The following is a 12,725-nucleotide window of genomic DNA, read 5'->3' on the forward strand; positions in this document are numbered from 1 at the left end:
GACCTCAGCATTGTGACCTCAGCAATAGTAACTCAGCAAGAGGACCTCAGCATTGTGACCTCAGCAATAGGACCTCAGAATTGTGACCTCAGCATTGTGACCTCAGCAATAGGACCTCAGGAATAGGACCTAAGCAATAGGACCTCAGCATTGTGACCACAGCAATAGGACCTCAGCATTGTGACCTCAGTAATAGGACCTCAGCAATAGGACCTCAGCAATAGGACATCCGCAATAGGACCTCAGAATTGTGACCTCTGCATTGTGACCTCAGCAATAGGACCTCAGCATTGTTACTTCAGCAATAGGACCTCAGCAACAGGACCTTAGCAATAGGATCTCAGCATTGTGACCTCAGAAATAGGACCATAGCAATAGGACCTCAGCAATACGACCTCAGCAATAGGACTTCAGCATTGTGACCTCAGCAATAGGACCTCAGCAATAGGACCTCAGCATTGTGACCTCCGCAATAGGACCTCCGCAATAGAACCTCATAATTGTGACCTCAGCAATAGGACCTCAGCAATAAAACCTCAGCATTGTGACCTCAGCAATAGGACCTCAGCAATAGGACGTAAGCATTGTGACCTCAGCAATAGCAACTCAGCAATAGGACGTAAGCATTGTGACCTTAGCAATAGGACCTCTGCATTGTGACCTCAGAAATAGGACCTCAACAATAGGACCTCAGCATTGTGACCTCAGCATTGTGACCTCAGCATTGTGACCTCAGCAATAGGACCTCAGCTTTGTGATATTAGCATTGTGACCTCAGCAATAGGACCTCAGAAATAGGACCTCAGCATTGTTACTTCAGCAATAGGACCTCAGCAACAGGACCTTAGCAATAGGATCTCAGCATTGTGACCTCAGAAATAGGACCATAGCAATAGGACCTCAGCAATACGACCTCAGCAATAGGACTTCAGCATTGTGACCTCAGCAATAGGACCTCAGCATTGTGACCTCCGCAATAGGACCTCCGCAATAGGACCTCATAATTGTGACCTCAGCAATAGGACCTCAGCAATAAAACCTCAGCATTGTGACCTCAGCAATAGGACCTCAGCTATAGGACGTAAGCATTGTGACCTCAGCAATAGGACCTTAGCAATAGGACATCTGCATTTTGACCTCAGAAATAGGACCTCAACAATAGGACCTCAGCATTGTGACCTCAGCATTGTGACCTCAGCATTGTGACCTCAGGAATAGGACATCAGCAATAGGACCTCAGCAATAGGACCTCAGCAATAGGACCTCAACATTGTGACCTCAGCAATAGGACGTCAGCAATAGGACGTCATCAATAGGACCACAGGAATAGGACCTCAGCACTGTGACCTCAGCAGTAGGACCTCAGCATTGTGACCTCAGCATTGTGACCTCAGCAATAGGACCTCAGCAATGGGACATCAGCAATAGGACATCAGCAATAGGACCTCAGCAATAGGACCTCAGCAATAGGACGTAAGCAATAGGACCTCAGCAATAAGACCTCAGCAATAGGACCTCAGCATTGTGACCACAGAAATAGGACCTCAGCATTGTGATCTCATCATTGTGACCTCAGTAATAGGACCTCCGCAATAGGATCTCAGCAATAGGACCTCAGAATTGTGACCTCAGCAATAGGACCTCAGGAATTGGACCTCAGCAATAGGACCTCAGCATTGTGACCTCAGCAAAAGGACCTCAGCAATAGGACCTCAGCAATAGGACCTCAGCAATAGGACCTCAGCATTGTGACCTCAGCAATAGTAACTCAGCAAGAGGACCTCAGCATTGTGACCTCAGCAATAGGACCTCAGAATTGTGACCTCAGCATTGTGACCTCAGCAATAGGACCTCAGGAATAGGACCTAAGCAATAGGACCTCAGCATTGTGACCACAGCAATAGGACCTCAGCATTGTGACCTCAGTAATAGGACCTCAGCAATAGGACCTCAGCAATAGGACATCCGCAATAGGACCTCAGAATTGTGACCTCTGCATTGTGACCTCAGCAATAGGACCTCAGCATTGTTACTTCAGCAATAGGACCTCAGCAACAGGACCTTAGCAATAGGATCTCAGCATTGTGACCTCAGAAATAGGACCATAGCAATAGGACCTCAGCAATACGACCTCAGCAATAGGACTTCAGCATTGTGACCTCAGCAATAGGACCTCAGCAATAGGACCTCAGCATTGTGACCTCCGCAATAGGACCTCCGCAATAGAACCTCATAATTGTGACCTCAGCAATAGGACCTCATTAATAAAACCTCAGCATTGTGACCTCAGCAATAGGACCTCAGCAATAGGACGTAAGCATTGTGACCTCAGCAATAGCAACTCAGCAATAGGACGTAAGCATTGTGACCTTAGCAATAGGACCTCTGCATTGTGACCTCAGAAATAGGACCTCAACAATAGGACCTCAGCATTGTGACCTCAGCATTGTGACCTCAGCATTGTGACCTCAGCAATAGGACCTCAGCTTTGTGATATTAGCATTGTGACCTCAGCAATAGGACCTCAGAAATAGGACCTCAGCATTGTGACCTCAGCAACAGGACCTCAGCAACAGGACCTAAGCAATAGGACCTCAGTATTGTGACCTCAGAATTGTGACCTCATCAATAGGGCCTCAGCAATAGGGCCTCATCATTGTGACCTCATCAATACGACCTCAGAAATAGGACCTCAGCAATAAAACATCAGCATTGTGACCTCAGCAATAGGACCTCAGAAATAGGACCTCAGCAATAGGACCTCAGCAATAGGACCTCCGCAATAGGACCTCCGCAATAGGACCTCAGCATTGTGACCTCAGCCATAGGACCTCAGAATTGTGACCTCTGCATTGTGACCTCAGCAACGGGACCTCAGCATTGCGACCTCAGCATTGTGACATCAGCCTTGTGATTTCAGCAATAGCACCTCAGCATTGTGACACCAGCATTGTGACCTCAGCAATAGGACCTCTGCATTGTGACCTCAGCAATAAAACCTCAGCAATAGGACATCAGCATTAGGACCTCAGCATTGTGACCTCAGCAATAGGACCTCAGCATTGTGACCTCAGCATTGTGACCTCAGCATTGTGACCTCAGCAATAGGACCTCAGCAATAGGACCTCAGCAATAGGACCTCAGCAATAGGACCTCAGCAATAGGACCTCAGCAATAGGACCTCAGCATTGTGACATCAGCATTGTGAACTCAGCAATAGGACCTCAGCAATAGGACCTCAGCTCTAGGACCTCAGCTATAGGACCTCAGCTATAGGACCTCAGCTATAGGACGTCAACATTGTGACATCAGCATTGTGACCTCAGCAATAGGACATCAGCAATAGGACCTCAGCATTGTGACCTCAGCAGTAGGACAGAAGCAATAGGACAGGAGCAATAGGACAGAAGCAATAGGACCTCAGCATTGAGAAGTCAACATTGTAAGATCAGCAATAGGACCTCAGCAATAGGACCTCAGCAATAGGACCTCAGCAATAGGACCTCAGCACTGTGACCTCAGCAATAGGACCTCAGCATTGGTACCTCAGCATTGGGACCTCAGCATTGGGACCTCAGCAATAGGACCTCAGCAATAGGACCTCAGCAATAGGACCTCAGAAATAGGACCTCAGAAATAGGATCTCAGAAATAGGAACACAGCAATAGGCCCTCAGCACTGTGACCTCAGCAATAGGACCTCAGCATTGGGACCTCAGCATTGGGACCTCAGCATTGGGACCTCAGCATTGGGACCTCAGCATTGGGACCTCAGCAATAGGACCTCAGCAATAGGACCTCAGAAATAGGACCTCAGAAATAGGACCTCAGCATTGTGACCTCAGCAATAGGACCATAGCATTTTGACCTCAGCAGTAGGACCTCAGCAATAGGACTTCAGCATTGTGACCTCCGCAATAGGACCTCAGCCATAAGACCTCAGCAAAAGGACCTCAGTATTGTGACCTCAGCATTCTGACCTCAGCATTGTGACCTCAGCAATAGTACCTCAGAATTGTGACCTCTGCATTGTGACCTCAGCAAAGGGACCTCAGCATTGTGACCACAGCAAAGGGACGTCAGCATTGTGACCTCACCAATAGAGCCTCAGCAATAGGGCCTCATCATTGTGACCTCAGCAATACGACCTCAGAAATAGGATCTCAGCATTAGGACATCAGCATTGTGACCTCAGCAATAGGACCTCAGAAATAGGACCTCAGCAATAGGACCTCCGCAATAGGACCTCCGCAATAGGACCTCCGCAATAGGACCTCCGCAATATGACCTCCGCAATAGGACCTCCGCAATAGGACCTTAGCATTGTGATCTCAGCATTATGACGTCAGCAATAGGACCTCAGCAATAGTACATCAGCAATAGGACCTCAGCAATAGGACCTCAGCATTGTGACCTCAGCATTGTGACCTCAGCATTGTGACCTCAGCATTGTGACCTCAGCCATAGGACCTCAGAATTGTGACCTCAGCAACGGGACCTCAGCATTTGGACCTCAGCAATAGGACCTCAGCCTTGTGATTTCAGCAATAGCACCTCAGCATTGTGACACCAGCATTGTGACCTCAGCAATAGGACCTCTGCATTGTGACCTCAGCAATAAAACCTCAGCAACAGGACATCAGCATTGTGACCTCAGCATTGTGACCTCAGCAATAGGACCTCAGCAATAGGACCTCAGCAATAGGACCTCAGCATTGTGACATCAGCATTGTGACCTCAGCAATAGGACATCAGCAATAGGACCTCAGCATTGTGACCTCAGCAGTAGGACAGAAGCAATAGGACAGAAGCAATAGGACTTCAGCAATAGGACCTCAGCATTGAGAAGTCAACATTGTAAGATCAGCAATAGGACCTCAGCAATAGGACCTCAGCAATAGGACCTCAGCACTGTGACCTCAGCAATAGGACCTCAGCATTGGGACCTCAGCATTGGGACCTCAGCATTGGGACCTCAGCATTGGGACCTCAGCAATAGGACCTCAGCAATAGGACCTCAGCAATAGGACCTCAGAAATAGGACCTCAGAAATAGGACCTCAGAAATAGGAACACAGCAATAGGCCCTCAGCACTGTGACCTCAGCAATAGGACCTCAGCATTGTGACCTCAGCATTGTGACCTCAGCATTGGGACCTCAGCATTGGGACCTCAGCATTGGGACCTCAGCATTGGGACCTCAGCAATAGGACCACAGCAATAGGACCTCAGCAATAGGACCTCAGCAATAGGACCTCAGCAATAGGACCTCAGAAATAGGACCTCAGAAATAGGACCTCAGAAATAGGACCTCTGCATTGTGACCTCAGCAGTAGGACCTCAGCAGTAGGACCTCAGCATTGTGACCTCAGCAATAGGACCATAGCATTTTGACCTCAGCAGTAGGACCTCAGCAATAGGACTTCAGCATTGTGACCTCCGCAATAGGACCTCAGCCATAAGACCTCAGCAAAAGGACCTCAGCATTGTGACCTCAGCCTTCTGACCTCAGCATTGTGACCTCAGCAATAGGACCTCAGAATTGTGACCTCAGCATTGTGACCTCAGCACTGTGACCTCAGCAATGTAACCTCAGCATTGTGACCTCAGCATTGTGACCTCGGCAATAGGACCTCAGCAATAGGACCTCAGCAATAGGACCTAAGCATTGTGACCTCAGCAATAGGACCACAGCAATAGGACCTCAGCAATAGGACCTCAGCAATAGGACCTCAGCACTTTGACCTCAGAAATAGGACCTCTGCAATCGGACCTCCGCAATAGGACCTCAGCAATAGGACCTCAGCAATAGGACCTCAGCATTGTGACCTCAGCAATAGGACCACAGCAATAGGACCTCAGCAATAGGAGCTCAGCAATAGGACCTCAGCATTGTGACCTCAGCAATAGGACCTCAGCAATAGGACCTCAGCATTCTGACCTCAGCAATAGAACGTCAGCAATAGGACCTCAGCAATAGGACCTCAGCATTGTGATCTCAGCATTGTGACCTCAGCAATAGGACCTCAGCAGTAGGACCTCAGCAATAGGACCTAAGAAATAGGACCTCAGCAATAGGACCTCAGTAATAGGACCTCAGCATTGTGACCTCAGTAATAGGACCTAAGCAAAAGGACCTCAGCAATAGGACCTCAGCATTGTGACCTCTGCATTGTGACCTCAGCAATAGGACCTCAACATTGTGACCTCAGCAATAGGACCTCAGCATTGTGATCTCAGCAATAGGACCTCACCAATAGGACCTCAGCAATAGGACCTCAGCAAAAGGACCTCAGCAATAGGACCTCAGTAATAGGACCTAAGCAAAAAGACCTCAGCAATAGGACCTCAGCATTGTGACCTCTGCATTGTGACCTCAGCAATAGGACTTCAACATTGTGACCTCAGCAATAGGACCTCAGCATTGTGATCTCAGCATTGTGACCTCAGCAATAGGACCTCAGCAATACGACCTCAGCAATAGGACCTCAGCAGTAGGACCTCAGCAATAGGACCTCAGCAATAGGACCTGAGCAATAGGACCTCAGCATTGGGACTTCAGCAATAGGACCTCAGCAATAGGACCTCAGCAATAGGACCTCAGCAATAGGACCTCAGCATTGTGACCTCAGCAATAGGACCTCAGCAATAGGACCACAGCCTTGTGACCTCAGCATTGTGGCCTCAGCATTGTGACCTCAGCATTGTGACCTCAGCAATAGGACCTCAGCAATTGGACCTCAGCAATAGGACCTCAGCATTGTGATCTCAGCATTGTGACCTCAGCAATAGGACCATAGCATTTTGACCTCAGCAATAGGACCTCAGCAATAGGACCTCAGCAATAGGACCTCAGCAATAGGACCTCAGCAATAGGACCTCAGCATTGTGACCTCAGCAATAGGGCCTCAGCAATAGGACCTCATCATTGTGACCTCAGCAATATGACCTCAGAAATAGGACCTCAGCAATAGGACATCAGCATTGTGACCTCAGCAATAGGACCTCAGCAATAGGACATCAGCAATAGGACCTCAGAAATAGGAACACAGCAATAGGCCCTCAGCAATAGGACCTCAGCAACAGGACCTCAGCATTGTGACCTCAGCAATAGTACGTCAGCAATAGGACCTCAGCAATAGGACCTAAGCATTGTGACCTCAGCAATAGGACCTCAGCAATAGGACCTCAGCAATAGGACCTAAGCATTGTGACCTCAGCAATAGGACCTCAGCAATAGGACCTCAGGAATAGGACCTCAGCAAGAGGACCTCAGCAAGAGGACCTCAGCAATAGGACATTAGCAATAGGACCTCAGGAATAGGACCTCAGCAATAGGACCTCAGCATTGTGACCTCAGCAATAGGACCTCAGCAATAGGACCTCAGCATTGTGACCTCAGCAATAGAACGTCAGCAATAGCACCTCAGCATTGTGATCTCAGCAATAGGACCTCAGCAATAGGACCTCAGCAATAGGACCTCAGCAATAGGACCTCAGCAATAGGACCTCAGCATTGTGACCTCAGCATTGTGACCTCAGCATTGTGACCTCAGCATTGGGACCTCAGCATTGGGACCTCAGCAATAGGACCTCAACATTGTGACCTCAGCAATAGGACCTCAGCATTGTGATCTCAGCATTGTGACCTCAGCAATAGGACCTCAGCAATAGGACCTCAGCAATAGGACCTCAGCATTGTGACCTCAGCATTGTGACCTCAGCATTGTGACCTCAGCAATAGGACCTCAGCATTGTGACCTCAGCAATAGTACGTCAGCAATAGGACCTCAGCAATAGGACCTCAGCATTGTGATCTCAGCATTGTGACCTCAGCAATAGGACCTCAGCACTGTGACCTCAGCACTGTGACCTCAGCAATAGGACCTCAGCAATAGGACCTCAGCAATAGGACCTCAGCAATAGGACCTCAGCAATAGGACCTCAGCATTGTGACCTCAGCATTGTGAACTCAGCAATAGGACCTCAGCAATAGGACTTCAGCAATAGGACCTCAGCATTGTGACCTCAGCAATAGGACCTCAGCAATAGGACCTCAGCAATAGGACCTCAGCAATAGTACGTCAGCAATAGGACCTCAGCAATAGGACCTCAGCATTGTGATCTCAGCATTGTGACCTCAGCAATAGGACCTCAGCAATAGGACCTCAGCATTGTAACCTTAGCATTGTGACCTCAGCATTGTGACCTCAGCAATAGGACCTCAGCATTGTGACCTCAGCAATAGAACGTCAGCAATAGGACCTCAGCATTGTTATCTCAGCATTGTGACCTCAGCAATAGGACCTCAGCAATAGGACCTCAGCAGTAGGACCTCAGCAATAGGACCTAAGAAATAGGACCTCAGCAATAGGACCTCAGCAATAGGACCTAAGCAATAAGACCTCAGCAATAGGACCTCAGCATTGTGACCTCAGTAATAGGACCTAAGCAAAAGGACCTCAGCAATAGGACCTCAGCATTGTGACCTCTGCATTGTGACCTCAGCAATAGGACCTCAACATTGTGACCTCAGCAATAGGACCTCAGCATTGTGATCTCAGCATTGTGACCTCAGCAATAGGACCTCAGCAATACGACCTCAGCAATAGGACCTCACCAATAGGACCTCAGCAATAGGACCTCAGCAAAAGGACCTCAGCAATAGGACCTCAGTAATAGGACCTAAGCAAAAAGACCTCAGCAATAGGACCTCAGCATTGTGACCTCTGCATTGTGACCTCAGCAATAGGACTTCAACATTGTGACCTCAGCAATAGGACCTCAGCATTGTGATCTCAGCATTGTGACCTCAGCAATAGGACCTCAGCAATACGACCTCAGCAATAGGACCTCAGCAGTAGGACCTCAGCAATAGGACCTCAGCAATAGGACCTGAGCAATAGGACCTCAGCATTGGGACTTCAGCAATAGGACCTCAGCAATAGGACCTCAGCAATAGGACCTCAGCAATAGGACCTCAGCATTGTGACCTCAGCAATAGGACCTCAGCAATAGGACCACAGCCTTGTGACCTCAGCATTGTGGCCTCAGCATTGTGACCTCAGCATTGTGACCTCAGCAATAGGACCTCAGCAATTGGACCTCAGCAATAGGACCTCAGCATTGTGATCTCAGCATTGTGATCTCAGCATTGTGACCTCAGCAATAGGACCATAGCATTTTGACCTCAGCAATAGGACCTCAGCAATAGGACCTCAGCAATAGGACCTCAGCAATAGGACCTCAGCATTGTGACCTCAGCAATAGGGCCTCAGCAATAGGACCTCATCATTGTGACCTCAGCAATATGACCTCAGAAATAGGACCTCAGCAATAGGACATCAGCATTGTGACCTCAGCAATAGGACCTCAGCAATAGGACATCAGCAATAGGACCTCAGCATTGTGACCTCAGCATTGTGACCTCAGCAATAGGACCTCAGCAACAGGACCTCAGCATTGTGACCTCAGCAATAGTACGTCAGCAATAGGACCTCAGCAATAGGACCTAAGCATTGTGACCTCAGCAATAGGACCTCAGCAATAGGACCTCAGCAATAGGACCTAAGCATTGTGACCTCAGCAATAGGACCTCAGCAATAGGACCTCAGGAATAGGACCTCAGCAAGAGGACCTCAGCAAGAGGACCTCAGCAATAGGACATTAGCAATAGGACCTCAGGAATAGGACCTCAGCAATAGGACCTCAGCATTGTGACCTCAGCAATAGGACCTAAGCAATAGGACCTCAGCATTGTGACCTCAGCAATAGAACGTCAGCAATAGCACCTCAGCATTGTGATCTCAGCATTGTGACCTCAGCAATAGGACCTCAGCAATAGGACCTCAGCAATAGGACCTCAGCAATAGGACCTCAGCATTGTGACCTCAGCATTGTGACCTCAGCATTGTGACCTCAGCATTGTGACCTCAGCATTGGGACCTCAGCATTGGGACCTCAGCAATAGGACCTCAACATTGTGACCTCAGCAATAGGACCTCAGCATTGTGATCTCAGCATTGTGACCTCAGCAATAGGACCTCAGCAATAGGACCTCAGCAATAGGACCTCAGCATTGTGACCTCAGCATTGTGACCTCAGCATTGTGACCTCAGCAATAGGACCTCAGCATTGTGACCTCAGCAATAGTACGTCAGCAATAGGACCTCAGCAATAGGACCTCAGCATTGTGATCTCAGCATTGTGACCTCAGCAATAGGACCTCAGCACTGTGACCTCAGCAATAGGACCTCAGCAATAGGACCTCAGCAATAGGACCTCAGCAATAGGACCTCAGCATTGTGACCTCAGCATTGTGAACTCAGCAATAGGACCTCAGCAATAGGACTTCAGCAATAGGACCTCAGCATTGTGACCTCAGCAATAGGACCTCAGCAATAGGACCTCAGCAATAGGACCTCAGCAATAGTACGTCAGCAATAGGACCTCAGCAATAGGACCTCAGCATTGTGATCTCAGCATTGTGACCTCAGCAATAGGACCTCAGCAATAGGACCTCAGCATTGTAACCTTAGCATTGTGACCTCAGCATTGTGACCTCAGCAATAGGACCTCAGCATTGTGACCTCAGCAATAGAACTTCAGCAATAGGACCTCAGCATTGTTATCTCAGCATTGTGACCTCAGCAATAGGACCTCAGCAATAGGACCTCAGCAATAGGACCTCAGCATTGTGACCTCAGCATTGTGACCTCAGCAATAGGACCTCAGAAATAGGACCTCAGCAATAGGACCTCAGCATTGTGACCTCAGCATTGTGACCTCAGCAATAGGACCTCAGCAATAGGACCTCAGCAACAGGACCTCAGCCATAGGATCTCAGCAATAGGACCTCAGCATTGTGACCTCAGCAATAGGACCTCAGCAATAGGACCTCAGCAATAGGACCTCAGCAATAGGACCTCAGGAATAGGACCTCAGCAATAGGACCTCAGCATTGTGACCTCAGCAATAGGACCTCAGCATTGTGACCTCAGCATTGTGACCTTAGCATTGTGACCTCAGCAATAGGACCTCAGCATTGTGACCTCAGCAATAGAACGTCAGCAATAGGACCTCAGCATTGTGACCTCAGCATTGTGACCTTAGCATTGTGACCTCAGCAATAGGACCTCAGCATTGTGATCTCAGCATTGTGACCTCAGCAATAGGACCTCAGCAATACGACCTCAGCAATAGGACCTCAGCAATAGGACCTCAGCATTGGGACATCAGCAATAGGACCTCAGCAATACGACCTCAGCAATAGGACCTCAGCATTGTGACCTCAGCAATAGGACCTCAGCAATAGGACCTCAGCATTGTGATCTCAGCATTGTGACCTCAGCAATAGGACCTCAGCAATACGACCTCAGCAATAGGACCTCAGCATTGTGACCTCAGCAATAGGCCCTCAGCAATAGGACCTCAGCATTGTGATCTCAGCATTGTGACCTCAGCAATAGGACCTCAGCAATAGGACCTCAGCATTGTAACCTTAGCATTGTGACCTCAGCATTATGACCTCAGCAATAGGACCTCAGCATTGTGACCTCAGCAATAGAACGTCAGCAATAGGACCTCAGCATTGTGATCTCAGCATTGTGACCTCAGCAATAGGACCTCAGCAATAGGACCTCAGCAATAGGACCTCAGCAATAGGACCTCAGCATTGTGACCTCAGCATTGTGACCTCAGCAATAGGACCTCAGCAATAGGACCTCAGCAATAGGACCTCAGCAATAGGACCTCAGCATTGTGATCTCAGCATTGTGACCTCAGCAATAGGACCTCAGCAATAGGACCTCAGCAATAGGACCTCAGCAATAGGACCTCAGCATTGTGACCTCAGCAATAGGACCTCAGCAATAGGACCTCAGCAATAGGACCTCAGCAATAGGACCTCAGCAATAGGACCTCAGCATTGTGACCTCAGCAATAGGACCTCAGCAATAGGACCTCAGCAATAGGACCTCAGCATTGTGACCTCAGCAATAGGACCTCAGCAATAGGACCTCAGCAATAGGACCTCAGCAATAGGACCTCAGCATTGTGACCTCAGCAATAGGACCTCAGCATTGTGACCTCAGCAATAGGACCTCAGCAATAGGACCTCAGCATTGTGACCTTAGCATTGTGACCTCAGCAATAGGACCTCAGCATTGTGACCTCACCAATAGAACGTCAGCAATAGGACCTCAGCATTGTGATCTCAGCATTGTGACCTCAGCAATAGGACCTCAGCAATAGGACCTCAGCAATAGGACCTCAGCAATAGGACCTCAGCAATAGGACCTCAGCAATAGGACGTCAGCAATAGGACGTCAGCAATAGGACCTCAGCATTGTGACCTCAGGAATCGGACCACAGCAATAGGACCTCAGCAATAGGACCTAAGCAATAGGACCTCATCAATAGGACCTCAGCAATAGGACCTCAGCAATAGGACCTCAGTAATAGGACGTAAGCAAAAGGACCTCAGCAATAGGACCTCAGCATTGTGACCTCTGCATTGTGACCTCAGCAATAGGACCTCAACACTGTGACCTCAGCAATAGGACCTCGGCAATAGGACCTCAGCATTGTGATCTCAGCATTGTGACCTCAGCAATAGGACCTCAGCAATACGACCTCAGCAATAGGACCTCAGCAATAGGACCTCAGCATTGTGACCTCAGCAATAGGACCTCAGCAATAGGACCTCAGCAATAGGACCCCAGCATTG

The sequence above is a fragment of the Anas platyrhynchos genome, chromosome 11 (assembly GCF_047663525.1).
Source record: "Anas platyrhynchos isolate ZD024472 breed Pekin duck chromosome 11, IASCAAS_PekinDuck_T2T, whole genome shotgun sequence".
NCBI classification, from domain to species: domain Eukaryota; kingdom Metazoa; phylum Chordata; class Aves; order Anseriformes; family Anatidae; genus Anas; species Anas platyrhynchos.